The sequence below is a fragment of the Eptesicus fuscus genome, chromosome 5 (genome assembly GCF_027574615.1).
Source record: "Eptesicus fuscus isolate TK198812 chromosome 5, DD_ASM_mEF_20220401, whole genome shotgun sequence".
Lineage (NCBI taxonomy): Eukaryota > Metazoa > Chordata > Mammalia > Chiroptera > Vespertilionidae > Eptesicus > Eptesicus fuscus.
In genome coordinates, this window is record NC_072477.1 from 103,736,227 (window position 1) to 103,751,199 (window position 14,973).

General features: G+C 41.6%; 1 protein-coding gene across 3 annotated transcripts in view; it reads left to right on the top strand.

Moving 5' to 3' along the window:
- The window catches only part of CCNY (cyclin Y), a 256,010-nt gene that overhangs the window by 138,513 nt on the left and 102,524 nt on the right, over positions 1 to 14,973 (top strand). The window lies entirely within an intron of this gene.

Sequence of the window (14,973 nt, forward strand, 5' to 3'; positions counted from 1 at the left end):
CAGAAATTTTTCTTTAAGAACTAATATCTGCATAAATTCTCTAAAGATCAGAAGCATTGGTTTATTAGACGGTATGTAAAAGAAAGCAAAGTATGTTTTATCCTAGGTGTGTGTGGAATTTCTCCTGAGGTTTTTTTGTTTGTTTGTTTTTTCTTCTCTTTCCAGTACCAGCTTATCTCACTTTTCCCTGGCCCTTAGCTACAAAGGAGAGATAAAACTTATACAGTGAACATAAATCTTCTCATTTGGATTCCTATAGAAAAGAGTAGCAGGAGAAAGGTGTTACATGATAATATTGTGACCAGGATGTTATATTACAACTAGAGGCCCGGTGCACGAAATTCGTGCACGGAGGGGGGTTGTCCCTCAGCCCAGCCTGTACCCTCTCCAATCTGGGACCCCTCAAGGGATGTCCGACTGCCCGTTTAGGCCCGATCCAGGGATCGGGCCTAAACGGGCAGTCGGACATCCCTCTCACAATCCAGGACTGCTGGCTCCCAACTGCTCACCTGCCTGCCTTCCTGATTGCCCCTAACGGCTTCTGCCTGCCAGCCTGATCACCCCCTAACCACTCTGCTGCCAGCCTGTTTGCCCCCAACTTCCCTCCTCTGCCAGCCTGGTGACCCCTAACTGCCCTCTCCTGCAGGGTTGATCACCTCCAACTGCCCTCCCTTGCAGGCCTGGTCCTTCTCAACTGCCCTCCCTTGCAGGCCGGGTGCCTCCCAACTGCCCTCTCCTGCTGGCCATCTTGTGGTGGCCATCTTGTGTCCACATGGGGGCAGGATCTTTGACCACATGGGGGCAGCTATATTGTGTGTTGCAGTGATGATCAATCTGCATATTACTCTTTTATTAGATAGGATAGAGGCCTGGTACAGGGGTGGGGGCCAGCTGGTTTGCCCTGAAGGGTGTCCCTGATCAGGGTGGGGTTCCCTTGGGGTGTGGGGCGTTTGCAGGCAGGCCACGCCCCCTGGCAGCGCAAGCAGAGGCCCTGGTATCTGGAATTTATTTTCCTTCTACAATTGAAACTTTGTAGCCTGGAGCAGAGCCAAGCCTGGGGCTCCTTCCGAGGCCCGCAGCCATTTGTGTTGGGGTTATAATTGAAACTTTGTTGCCTTAAGCGGGTGGGCCCGGCCAGGGTGTGCGGAAAGCTTTGCTTCCCCTGTTGCTGGCAGCAACCCTGGCCTGCTCTCTCAAGCTCCATTCTGCCGCCATTTGTTTGAATTTGTTTACCTTCTATAATTGAAACTTTGTAGCTTGAGTGGAGGCTTAGGCCTGCAACGGCTGGCAGAAAGTTTGGCTGCTTCTGTTACCTAGGAAACCTTGCTCTCTGTGGCTGTAGCCATCTTGGTTTGGGTTAATTTGCATACTCACTCTGATTGGATGGTGGGCGTGGCTTTGGGTGTGTCAGATGTATGGTCAATTTGCATATTTGTCTATTATTAGATAGGACTAGAGGCCCCATGCACGAAATTTGTGCAAGGGGCTTGGCCCTCACAGCTGTGGCAGCTTGCCTCGGCCCTTGCAGCCAAGCCCTTGCAGCCCCAGCTTCGTCCGTGATATCTGGTCTAATTAGCATATTACGCTTTTATTATTATAGATAGATTCCTGTGTGATTCTATCCCTGACTTGGCAAATTGCTAAGCTTTAATTTAGAGAAGGTCCTTAATTGACTAGAAAATAATTTAACATATTTAAGACAGTAAGTTCATTATAGGAATTGATAACTCCTCAGTAATGATTAGGTAATAATTTTGATATGGTATAATGCTGACATAATATTGGTGATCTTTAGTTAAGCAGACCACTGACTTGATTTGAGACAACTAGGTGTATTTTTTTTTTTTAAATCAATGTTTTTAAGAGAAAGAATAAATCATTGTACACTTTAAATACTTGTGAAGCTTTGAATGTATTGGAGGGAATAAAAACAAAACTTTGTTTTCTTGGCCTGGTAAAGTGGAAAGCCATTGAAAGAAGGGTAGGATATGGCAAAAGAAGGAAAGTGACAGTGGGGATGAGGACTTGGGATGATGAAAAACGAGAATTAACATGTTTTACACTTAATATTAGTGCTGTGAAAACCAGCTACAGGATTGACATACTTTTGGGTTTGGTTCTTCCAGTGAATTCAGGGTGCAAACCAACATCATTCTGAAATTTTTCTGATTAGATTTACATGAAATTGCATTAGAGCCTCTAAGTTGGTAACATGCCTTGATTATCATGGTAAAAGGAAATTCAACAATTATCTGACCTAACAGAAGGATTGCTCTAGAAGGAAGGAGTTAGGGAAGTATATATCTTCCCCCTTCACATCTACAGCGGGTCTCATTACACTCCTTTTTTTCTGGAACACAAGGTATCAATTCCTCTCACCCTTCTATTCATTGCTTCAATTTTTCTTTAAATGCTGGAGCTTTCCATTCAACATGTGAAACGATTTGAGTCTCACAGGTTAAACACAATAAAATGAACAATAACCAACACCTTACTGAAGTATTCCTCTCTAATCTTCTGCTTAGTGAAAGCTTCTATACCATCTCTACTTTTTCTCTTTCCATTCAGTATTCCACAGGTGACTTCTTTTCAGTCACTATTCTGTGCAGGATATGTTGTTCTAAGGTTGCCTAAAAGACCTTTTGCCTCCTTTAGCTCTTGAATGCTCATGGCACTTGCTGCCATTGGCTATTCCTTCTTTTTTGGCTTCCTATTATCAAACAGGCCAATTTGCTGAAAACTAGTCCATCTAATAACTGCTTTAAGTTTTAAAATAGGTAAATTTGATAACTTTAGTGGTTTAATTCTTTGATAAATTAATTGATTGCTAGAGAATTGACTATTTGGGAAATTTGTCCTGAGAACTTCTCCTTTACTTAAAAAAAAAAAAAATGGTTGATACTCTTACAAATGTTCCCCATTTCCCCCTCTACCAACTCCACCCAGACACCACCCCCATACCCCCCAGTCTTCACCACATTATTATATGTGTCCATGGGCTATTATGCATATATGCATATCTGTTCTTTGGCTAATCTCTTGCAGTCTCCTCACCACCACAGTCCTCTCTGAGGTCTGTCAGTCTGTTCCATGTGTCCATGCTCTGTTCTATTTTGTTCATTAGATTCTACATATAAGTGAGATCATATGGCATTTGTCTTTCTTTGATTGGCTTTTTTCACTTCCCATAATACTCTCCAGGTACATCCACACTGTCACAAAGGTAAGAGTTTCTTCTTTTTTACAGCCTCATAGTATTACATTGTATAAATGTACACATTTTTTTTTTTTATCAAATCATCTATGGATGATCACTTGAACTGTTTCCAGATCTTGGCTATTGTAAATAACTTGGGGGATCGAACTTCCAACCCAGGTATATGTCCGTAACTGGAAATCGAACCCACTACCCTTCTAACCACCGAGCAAAACCAGCCATTGCCTTTGCCCATTTATTATTTGGATTGTATGTTTTTCTGGTGTTGAGTTGTATAAGTTCTTTATATATTTTGGAAAATAACTCCTTACCAGATGTATCACTGCTGAATATGTTCTCCCATACAGTGGGTTCCCTTCTCATTTTGTTGATGGTTTCTTTTGCTGTGCAGAAGCATTTTAGTTTGATGTAGTTCCCATTGTTTATTTTTTCCCGTTGTTTCTCTTACCCTAGGACAATGATGGGCAACCTTTTGATCTTGGTGTGTCAGACTTCGCCAAAAAACTGAGCATAACTCGGGTAGTGTGTCACTTTGAGGAAAAAACATTATTTTGCAAATGTTTCATCCTCAGGAGCAGCAAATGTTTTATCCTCGGCATGCGGCCGCGTGTCATCAGAAATGGCTACGCGTGTCAGTGCTAACACGCGTGTCATAGGTTCGCCATCACTGCCCTAGGAGATACATCAGCAAAAATGTTGCTACAAGAGATGTCTGAGATTTTACTGCCTGTGTTTTCTTCTAGGATTTTTATGGTTTCATGACTTACAATTAAGTCTTTTATCCATTTGGAGTTAATACCTGCATATGGTGGTCTAGTTTTGTTTTTTGCATGTTCCTGTCCAATTTTCCCAACACCATTTATTGAAGAGACTGTCTTTACTCCATTGTATGCTCTTGCCTCCATTGTCAAAAATTAAATTTGACATAAAGACAAAAATAAAATTGACCATAAAGACATGGGTTAATTTCAGGGCACTCTGTTCTCTTCCATTGACCCATCTTCCTGTTCTTATGCCAGTACCAGGCTGCTATGGTTACAATGGCCTTGTAGTATAGTTCAGCGGTTGCCAACCTTTCAGACCTCATGGACCACTAGTGGTCTGCGGACCAATGGTTGGCGGCTGCTGTTATAGTTTGATATCAGGTATTGTGATACCTCCAACTTTGTTCTTTTTTCTCAATATTGCTGAGTCTATTCGGGATCTTTTGGAATTCCATATACATTTTACATCTTTCATTAAATTTTTGTTTTGTTGCAGTAGTAAATAGGATTGTTTCCTTAGTTTCTCTTTCTGAGGGTTTATTACTGGTGCATAAACATGCCACTGATTTCTGTATATTAATTTTGTATCCTGCTACTTTGCCAAATTCATTTATTAGATCTATTAGTGTTTTGGTGGAGTTTTTACAGTTTTCTGTGTACAGCATTATGTCATTTGTAAATAATTACAGTTTTACTTCTTCCTTTCCAATTTGGATGCCTTTTTTTTCTTCTTTTTCTCTGATCACTATGGCTGAGACTTCCAGTAATGTGTTGAAAAAGAATGGTGAAAGCAGACATCCCTGTCTTGTTCCTGATCTTAAGGGAAACACTTTTATTTTTGCCTATTGAGTATGATGTTTTCATATGTGACCTTTATTATGTTGAGGTATGATCTCTCTATTTCCACTTTACTGTGCATTTTTTATCATAAACTAGAGGCCCGATGCACGAAATTCGTGCATGGGCCTTGGCCCCGGCCCCCGCACGCTGCCATGGCCACGGTCGGAGGCCTCTGCCGCCTCTGTCTTGGCCCCTGCCTGCTGCGGCTTTGTCTAGAAGGAAGGACGTCCAGTCTAATTAGCATATTATCCTTTTATTATTATAGATGAGTGCTGGATTTTTTCTAATGCTTTTTCTGAATCTGCTGATATGATCATGTGATTTTTATCCTTCATTTTGCTTATGTGATATATCACATTTATTGATTTGTGAATATTGTACCAACCTTGAATCCCAGGAATAAAGCCCACTTGCTCATTGTGTATGATCTTTTTAATATATTGTTGGATTCGATTTGCTATTACTTTGTTGAGCAATTTACTATGTATGTTCATCAGGGATTTTGGTGTAGAATTTTCTTTCCTTGTAGTGTCTTTATCTGGTTTTGGAATTAGGATAGTGCTGACCTCATAGAAAGAGTCAGAAAGTCTTCCCTCCTCTTGAATTTTTTTTGGAATAGTTTGAGGAGAGTAAGTGTTAGTTCTTCTTTGAATATTTGGTAAAATTTGCCTATGAAGCCATCTAGTCTAGGACTTTTGTTTGTTGGGAGTTTTTTGATTACTGATTGAATTTCATTAGTTTTTATTGGTTTATTCAGGCTTTCTGATTTTCCCTACTTTAGTTTTGGAAAATTGTATGTTTCTAGGAATTGGTTCTTTTCACCCAGGTTTCCAATTTGTTGGCATATAGTTATTTATATTATTTTCTTGCAATTTTTTGTATTTCTGTGATGTCAGTTGTTATTTTGCCTTTTTCATTTCTGATTTTATTTATTTGTGTCCTTTTTCTCTGTTTCTTAATGAGTCTGGCCAAAGGTTCACCAATCTTATTTATCTTTTTAAAGAAGCAGTTCTTTGATCTTTTGAAAAGAATTTTTCAGTCTCTATGTTATTTATTTCTGCTCTGATTTTTAGTATTTCTTCCCTTCTACTTACTCTGGGCTTTTCTTTTTCTTTTCTTTTTCTTTTTTTTAAATATATTTTATTGATTTTTTTACAGAGAGGAAGGGAGAGAGATAGTCAGAAACATCGATGTGAGAGAAACATCGATGTGAGAGAAACATCGATCAGCTGCCTCCTGCACAGATGTGCCTGCAACCAAGGTACATGCCCTTGACCGGAATCGAACCCGGGACCCTTCAGTCCGCAGGCCGACGCTCTATCCACTGAGCCAAACCGGTTTCGGCATACTCTGGGCTTTTCTTATTGTTCTCTTTCTAATTCTGTTAGTTGTATGGTTAGTTTATTAGAGATTTTTGTTGTTTCTTGAGATAAGCCTGTAGTATCACGAACTTCTCTTTGAGGATTGCTTTTGTTGTGTCCCATAGATTTTGTGTTGTGTGTTCATTTTCATTTGTTTCCAGGTAATTCTTGATTTTTAAAATTGATTTCCTTGGTAACCCATTTGTGGTTTAATAACATGTTATTTAGCCTCCATGTGTTTGAAATTTTTTCAGTTTTTTTTTTAATTGTAGTTCATTTCTAGTTTCATGTTGTTGTGTTCCCAGAATATGCTTGATATGATTTCAGTCTTCTTGCATTTGTTAAGATTTATATTGAATCCTAATGTGGTCTATCTTTGAGAATGTCCCATGTGCACTTGGGACAAATGTATATATTATGCTGCATTGGGATGAAATGTTCTATAAATATCAATTAAATACACTGATCCAGTCTTTCATTTCTGGTTGCTTTTTTCTTGTTGATTTTTAGTCTGGAAGATATATCCAGTAATGTTAGTGGGGTGTTAAAGTCTCCTGTTATGACTGTATTGCTGTTGATGTCTTTCTTAAAGTGCACCAAGTATGTTTATCAGTGTTATATATTCTTGTTGAATTGATCTCTTTAGTATTATGTAGTGTCTTTCTTTGGCTAATGTAGTGTCCTTTGGCTGATGTTATGGCCTTTGTTTTGAAGTCTGTTTTGTCAGATATAAGTATTGCTACCCCAACTTTTTTTTCATTTCCATGGAATATTTTTTTCCATCTCTTCACTTGCAGTCTATGTGAATCTTTTGTTTTGAGGTAGGTCTTTTGTAGATAGCATATACTAGTATATGGATCATGTTGTCTTTTCTATTTAACTACCCCATGTATTTTGATTGAATAATCCATTTACATTTAAGATTATTATTTATAGGTACTTATTTATTGCTATTTGTATTCTTTATGCCTATGTTCCTCTCTGTTTCTTCTTCTTATAACAGTCTCTTTAATATTTCTTGCATTGCTGGTTTGGTGATAATGAACTCCTTTAGTCTTTTTCTTTTTTAAAATCTGGGAAGCTTTTTCTTTCATCTTTGATTTTGAATGATAGCCTTGCTGGATAGAGCAGTCTTGGTTTCAGATTCTTGCTTTTCATTACTTTGAATACTTCATTCCGTTCTGTCCTATAGTGTTTCTGTTGAAAAATCAGCTGACAGCCATATGGGAACTTCCTTGAGGGTAATTATCTCTCCCTCTTCCTCTCCCCTCCTCCCCCCCCCTCCTCTATCCCCCTTCCCCTCCTTTCCCTCTCTTGCTGTCTTTAAGATTCTTTGTCTTTTACATTTGCCATTTTAATTATGATGTGTCTTAGTGTAGGTCTCTTTAGGCTCATCTTAATTGGGACCCTCTTTGCTTCTTGAATTTGTGTGAAATTTTCCATCACGAGGTTAGGCAAATATTCTGTCATTATTTGTTCAAACAGGTTCTCTATTCCTTGCTCACCTTGTTCTCCTTCTAGAACTCCTATGATGCAGATGTTGTTGCATTTCACATTGTCCAAAAGTTCCCTTAAACTTTCCTCAGGCTTTTTAATTCATTTTTTTTCTGCTGCTCTGATTGTGTGATTTTTTTTTTTTACCTTGTCTTCTAATTTGCTGTTTTGATTCTGTGCTTCATCCAATCTACTGTTTCCTTCCAGTGTATTCTTTTTTTCAGTTGTTGTTCTTCATTTCCAACTTGATATTTTTCATGGTTTCTGTTTCCTTTTTTATGCTATTGAATATCTTTATAACATTACTTAGAACTCTGTTTCTGATAAATTGGTTTCCTCCATTTCATTTAACTCTTTTTGTAGCGATTCCTCCAGTTCTTTCATTTGGGGCCTGCTTCTTTGTCTCCCCACTTGACTCTTTGTTTATGTTTGCTTCTATGTATTAGATAGAACTGCTATGACTCCCACTCTCGATAGTGTGGCCTTCTGTAGTAGGTGTCCTTTGTTACTCAGTGGTGATGTCTCCTTGATCTGAACTGGGTGCTCTAAGAATGTCCTTTGTGTGGGTTGTGTGGCCCCTCCTATTGTGTAATTGGTTCTTGGTTGCTGTTGTCACAATTGTGGGTTGGCTCAGGCCTCAGACTTTCTTATTGTGAGGCTCAATCCTGGCCATTTTGTGCAAACTGTTGTACAGATGCTAACAGAACAAGACAAGAAACAAAACCGAAAACCACACGAAAAACAAACCAGCAACAACAAGAACTGAAACAAACAAAAAATAATAATAAAAGACAAGAGACAAAAAAATAAATGAAAAAGGGACTATGAAAAGAAAGAAGGATAAAGAAAAGAATATATAATAAGGAATATCAAAAGAAAGTGGAAGAGAATAAGAAAAGGAAAGAGAAATAAGGGATATAGAGAAAAGAGAAGGAAAACAGTGAAATGAAAAAGAAAAATAGAACATGAAAGATGATCTCTCTTTAAGAACATATGGAGTAGACACTACTATTATGTCATATTAGATATGAGTATGGCTGATATACTGAACAGATGGCACTAAGTTATAATTGGAAAAACAACTGGAGAGAGAACCAAGATGGCCTCATAGATAAATGTGGTATTCATTGCCTCCCACAACCACATCAAAATGACAAATAAAATACAACCATTATTCAGAAGCTTCTGAAATATGGCTGAATGGAAGTCCTACAACTAGAGAATTAAAGAAAGACTATTAGCAGAGGCAGAGGCTCAGAAAGGGCTGGGCCGACACTCACATCGAGTGTTACTTTAATTGGGAGGGATATCCCTGCTGCGGAGGCCTCCCATGAGGAGCAAGGGGTCCCAGCACCAAGAAGACCCCTCAGCCCAGGGTTCCAGTACTGGGAAGAGAAGTCCCCGTAATTTTGGGGTATAAAAACCAGCTGAGTGACATCTAGGCTGCTGGAGACCCAGGCAGTCCCTCATAAAGGGCCATTGCATGGACTTCCTCAAAATCACTCCCTCTGAGCTCCAGAGCAGGGGTTCAGGCTTGGGGGGGATCCAGGGACATACAGAGAGGAACCTGATTGTCTTGGCATCAGAGCAAGTACTAGGGGGTGGCTTTCTCTCAGACAGGGGTGCCCTCAGGGGTCATTGTTCCTATGCTGATACCTCCCCTGCAGCAGAACTAACTGGTAAGTGACAAATCTGAGTCTCCATCAGTTTGCCGCACACTGTTCCCTCTGCCCTAGTGATTCTGAGACCCTACCCCACCCAATTTGCAGCCTCACCGGAGCTGTTTGCAGTGGCTTTTCCATATGAATGGCCTGTCCTGGCTCAGGCTTCATATTTTCCTAAAATCTCTCAAATAAGAAGCAGCTGGCATCAGTGTGCCCCATACCTCTTAGTAAGTGTGCCCCTGACCCAGCACTAGCAGCAGCCTGCTTTACTTCACAGTTTGGCCTCTCCTGGGTACTTGCAAGTCCAACACAAGTAGCAGCTATCTGCAGATCACTCTGTAGGTCCTGACAGGTGACCCCAGGCAGGGCACAGGCCATGGCTAACTTTGCTCCTCCAGCGGGGCTACAGGGCTAGTGCATCCAGGGAGCAGCATCAGACCATATCAGATTACAACTCTACACATCCATGAGCAACATATTCAAGGGGCAGACTCAGTGAACACCAAAGCTCCACTGAAGCAAGTCCTGCTCCATAGGAGTGTCTCCTACACAGCAGCTCCTCCGCTATAGTTGCAGCTGGTCCTTACAGGCACTTGATTTAGGGATTAATTCCTTTCAGTGATGCCAGTGGCAGCAATTAAGACTCCACTACAACAGAACAGTGCACACAACCCACATAGTAGTGCACCTAGAGTGCCCAGCTTAGATGACGGGAGGCTGAGCCATTGGCCCTACAGGATACCTAATACACAAGGCCTCTCTACCAATTTCAGGAGACATATCAGCTCTTCCTAATACATGGAAGCAAACACAGGGAAGCAGCCAAAATACGGAGAGAAAGAAACGTGTCACAAATGAAAGAACAGAAGAAATCTACAGAAAAAGAACAAATGAAGTAGATGCAGGCAAACTACTAGATACAGAGTTCAAAATAATTATTATAAGGATGCTTAATGAGAGCTTCAAGGGACTTAGTGAGAATTTCAAGGATCTGAGTGAGAATTTTAAGAACCTTAGTGAGAACATCAAAGACACGAAAAAAGACCAGTCAGAAATTAAGCATACACTAACTATAAATGAAGAGTAATTTACAGGGAATCAACAGTAGAGAAGGGATGCCAACAATCAATTCAGCGATTTGGAATTTTAGGAAAGATAAATCACCCAATCAGAACAAAAAAGAAAAAGAATCCAAAAATATGAAGACATTGTATGGCAATAAATACATATTTATCAACAATTAAATATAAAAATGAAAATAAATGAACAAGGAATCTAATGAACAAAATAAAGTGATGAATAAAACTGAACTAGAGGCATTAGAAACATGGAACAGACAGACAAATCTCAGAATGAAGCAGGGCAGTGGGAAGAGATTAACCATAGATCTTGTATGTATACTAGAGGCCCGGTGCATGAAAATTCATGCACTGGAGTAGGGGGGTCCCTCAGCCCGGACTGCCCCCTCTCACAATCCAGGAGCCCTCAGGGGCGGGAGGCGACCCGGCGATCAGGGGAAGGAGATACCCCCATCACAACTCTGCTGCTGCCACTGCTGGCAGTGCAAGCCTCAGCCGGCCCTGGTTACCTGAGCCCCTGGCAGCCTTGGGCGGCTGGCTGGGTAGCCGCCATCAGAGGCTTGCCTGCACCTCGGGCGTCGCCTGGGCAGCTGCCATCAGAGGCTTGCCTGCACCTTGGGCGTCGGCTGGGCAGCTGCCATCCGAGTCTTGCCTGCGCCTTGGGCTGGCCGTGGGCGGCTGGGGAGCTGAGGGGACTGGGGGACTCCGGAGGCAGGCGCACAGAGCTGAGGGTACTGGGTGCCGCCATCTTGTGGCTGTGGACGCCACCGTCTTTGAGGGTGAGGCAGTCACTTAGCATATTCCCTCCTTATTGGCTCTGGCTGCCACCATCTTTGTGAGGGCATGATGGTCAATTAGCATATTCCCTCCTTATTAGATAGGATATGCATTACCTGTGGACACAGACAATATGGTGGTGAAGGCTTGGGATGGGGCAGGAACTGGGTGGAGGATGGCAATGAGGGTGGGGGAATGGGGACATCTGTAATACTCTCAACAATAAAGATTAAGATGAAAAAGAGAAGATTAAAAAAAAAAGTAGTGTTCACCTCAGTATATTTTTGTGCCCTCTGCAATCACCCTTTGGATATGCTGTTTGTAAATCCTGCTCCAATGTTGGCTGGAGCTGGTCATTTAGTGTACGAGTTTTGGTCCTTTCTGGAGATTCTTTGATACAAGCAATTGTCAGAGACTGACCCTGCATGGCCCTTGGAAACTGTGTGAAGTTCTGCATGGCAGAGCTCCTCCTAGTCCAGAGGGTGGGGCCTCTGAATCCCAGAGGTCTGCCTTGTGTCTTACACTTCGAATGTCCCTGATCCGGGTTGCACTCCCATCTCCCTCGGAATTGTGCTTAGCAGGAGTATTAGGGACCTACCAGGGGTGATTCAGACAGTATTCCGTTGGGGGTCGTGCAGTTAACCTGTAGAGGGGGTGTGGGCACTTCCTCTACTTCCTGGGGCTGCACCAGCTGAAACCTGCTTCCCTGTAATACAGCCACCAGAGCCTGGCACACACTTGTCTGACTCCCAGACAGAAGCCTGCCCAGGAGACACAGTCATAGAAACCACTTTGTGTGGCTTCCTGGCACCCCCTACCAAGCAGGATGGTATTAAGAAATTAGCCCTGCTTGGCAGTTTAATCTTTCCAAGTGGCCAGATACAGTAGGGTGGGGCTGAAACTCCCAGCTCCATCTGTCTCCAAAGGGGCCATTACAAATGTCAACTACCCCTGCAGGGTCAAACCATCAAACCGAGCAGGGTGGGCCCAAATTTCCAGCCCAGTGACCTTCCCTTTTGCCTTGGAACACGGCAGGATGGGGCCCACTGAGCAGTTCAGCAGGTGGGGGAGTGTAGCCAACCATGCGCTCAAGGTGGGCAAGACAGATCCTCTTTCCCAAGCCACAGTCTGCTCTCTGACGGGCTCTCTGCCCAAAGTTCTTCCAGAGAATAGAGGGCCTCTCAAAGTCACTGCTGGTGTACTGAGCAGGAACCTTCGGCCTGCCTAGAACACTGTCACATGGCCCCTCCAGAAGTCCCAGACTGGAGCAAACTTCTTAGGTTGGTGTTATAACAATTATATCGCTCCTTCTCTGGGATGGACCAAATCCCCACTGATACCCACTGCCTGATGCTATGTGGGCTCCCCTTTCTGCCTCTGTTGCTCTGGGTTAGGAATCCCTGTATGGGAGACCCCCACCTCCCAGGGACGAGCTTCACTGCCGCAACATCCCTCGGGCTACCCAGCCGCACCTGCACAAAGGGGCTCCCTCTCTGCATGTCTCCTCCTGTCTTCCTCTGTGCGGTTTATATAGTAAAATTTATATCAGGTACACGTCAACTGGTTTTTCAAGTTGATTGCTCTACAGTTTAGCTACAAGTCCAGTCCAGGGCTGGGAGCTCCTCACTCACCAACTGTTCATTATTCTTATTTAGATGGTACCTGCATGAAGTCTTTAGTTTCCTGTTAAATTTCTTTTCCTATGACATTAAAGAGATCTAGGCTAGACTTGGAAACTTTCTCACCGTTCAAAAGAAGACTGTAAACTTCACCATAACAGAAAGATAATGGAGTGCTTGTCTAATAAAACCTTCCCCCAGCTGGCTGAAGTTAGGAATGCTCTGTCCCAGACTAGACTGACTGCTCTCTCAGTCATTTATTTCTTCACACACATGGGATGTCAGTGCAGAATTTCTGTATATGAGAACCATTCAAAAAAGAAGAGACTAAGGATTCCTTGTGGAGCAGGGAGATGCCAGGTGAGAGTAAAATTAGTTCACTTGGCTTGCCTTGGCTCTTATTCATGCTATCATTTTGGCTTATGGAGAATTGCTGTCCTGAATACATTTCTCATTTCTGTACCACTTTAATTCAAAAACATGAGAATCTACTCTTAACTATCAGGAGAAAGCAGCCAAACTACATCTTTTTAAATTTTAGTTCATAAGGTTTTTAGAGGTTCTTTGTTTTAAAAAGAGTTTAGAAAAAAAAAAAAAAGATGTCTCTGTGTGTTTGCGCCTGTGTTGTAATCAATCGCTCTATTTCCCAACAGTTCCTTGTAATAATTAAAGGAATAAAAACCGCTGTTCTCTGAGTGACTTGAAGCCAAAGAAGAAACATTAAAATAAAAAAATTAAAATATGATCCATGGTTTTCTTTGTACGTTTTTTCAGAAATTGAAAAAAATGGTTTGTGGTCTTCTTTGTTTGGGGTCATGCTTTTGTTCTGGGCAGTATTGCACTTGGGCATCTTGAGAGGACCGACCGTTTTGTACTCCTTTTATCTGGCATTTAGCAGCAGCTGCTTCCTGTGCCCTTTTGGGGATCTCGTCCATCAGTGTTTGGTACCCTTCCTGTTCTCAACTCTGCATTTCTCCAGTTCACTTTCTCACTGTCCTGTACACCTGTCACAGGATGTGTCTCTCTCTAGTTCCCTGTCATTCACTCTGTGAGTCAGTCTCACCCATGCTTATCAGGCCCTACAAGGAATACTTTTTTCAGTTAGATATTGAAGAATCCACAAGAGCCCAAAGCTTTTACAGCAGTGATATTCATACTTTCCTTCCTTTTCTTAAATACTGTGGAAAAGAATTTTGAAGAAATATCTCCCTCATACACTTTTATGCTGTCTGTAAAATTTTTTTTTATCCTATCAAAGGATGTAATTCCTGGTGTATTGTAAATATTGATCTCTTACAACTTATGAAATTGAAGCAGTAATAAAAAAAAAACCTCCAGACAAACTGGATGGTTTCACAGGTGACTTTTACCAAACATTCACAGAAAAAAAAAACCTAACACCTATTCTTCTCAAACTATTCCAAAAAATTCAAAAACATCGATTTGAGAGAGACACATTGTTTGGTTGCCTTCCGCACACTCCCCGACTGGGGCCAATGATGAACCTGCAACCAAGGTACGTGCCCTTGACCTGAACACTTCCAAGCACTTTCTATGAATCCAGCATTATCCTAATCCCAAAACCAAATAAAGACACTACAAAGGAAGAGAATTATGGACCAATATCCCTGATGAACATATATGCTAAAATCCTCAACAAAATATTACCAATCAGATCCAGCAATATATTAAAAAAAACCATACACCATGACCAACTGGGATTTATTCTGGGGACACCAGGCTGGTATAATATTCACACATCAATACATGTGATACATCACATAAATTGAAAGTAAAAAATTACATGATCATATTAATAGATGCAGAAAAGCCATTTGACAGAATCCAAAACCCATTTTTTATTTTAAAAAAACCTCTCAGCAAAGTGGTTATAGAAGGATCATACCTCAACATAATAAAGGGAAGCAGATATGACAAACCTACAGCCAACATCATACTCAATGGGCAAAAATTAAAACTATTTTTCAGAAAACAGGAACAAGACAGGGATGTCCACTTTCACCACTCTTATTCAACACTAGAGGCCTGGTGCACGAAATTTGTACATGGGGGTGGGGTGGGGCGGGGGTCCCTCTGCCTGGCCTGCACCCTCTTGCAGTCTGGGAGCCATCAGGGGATATCTGACTGCCATGGAGGC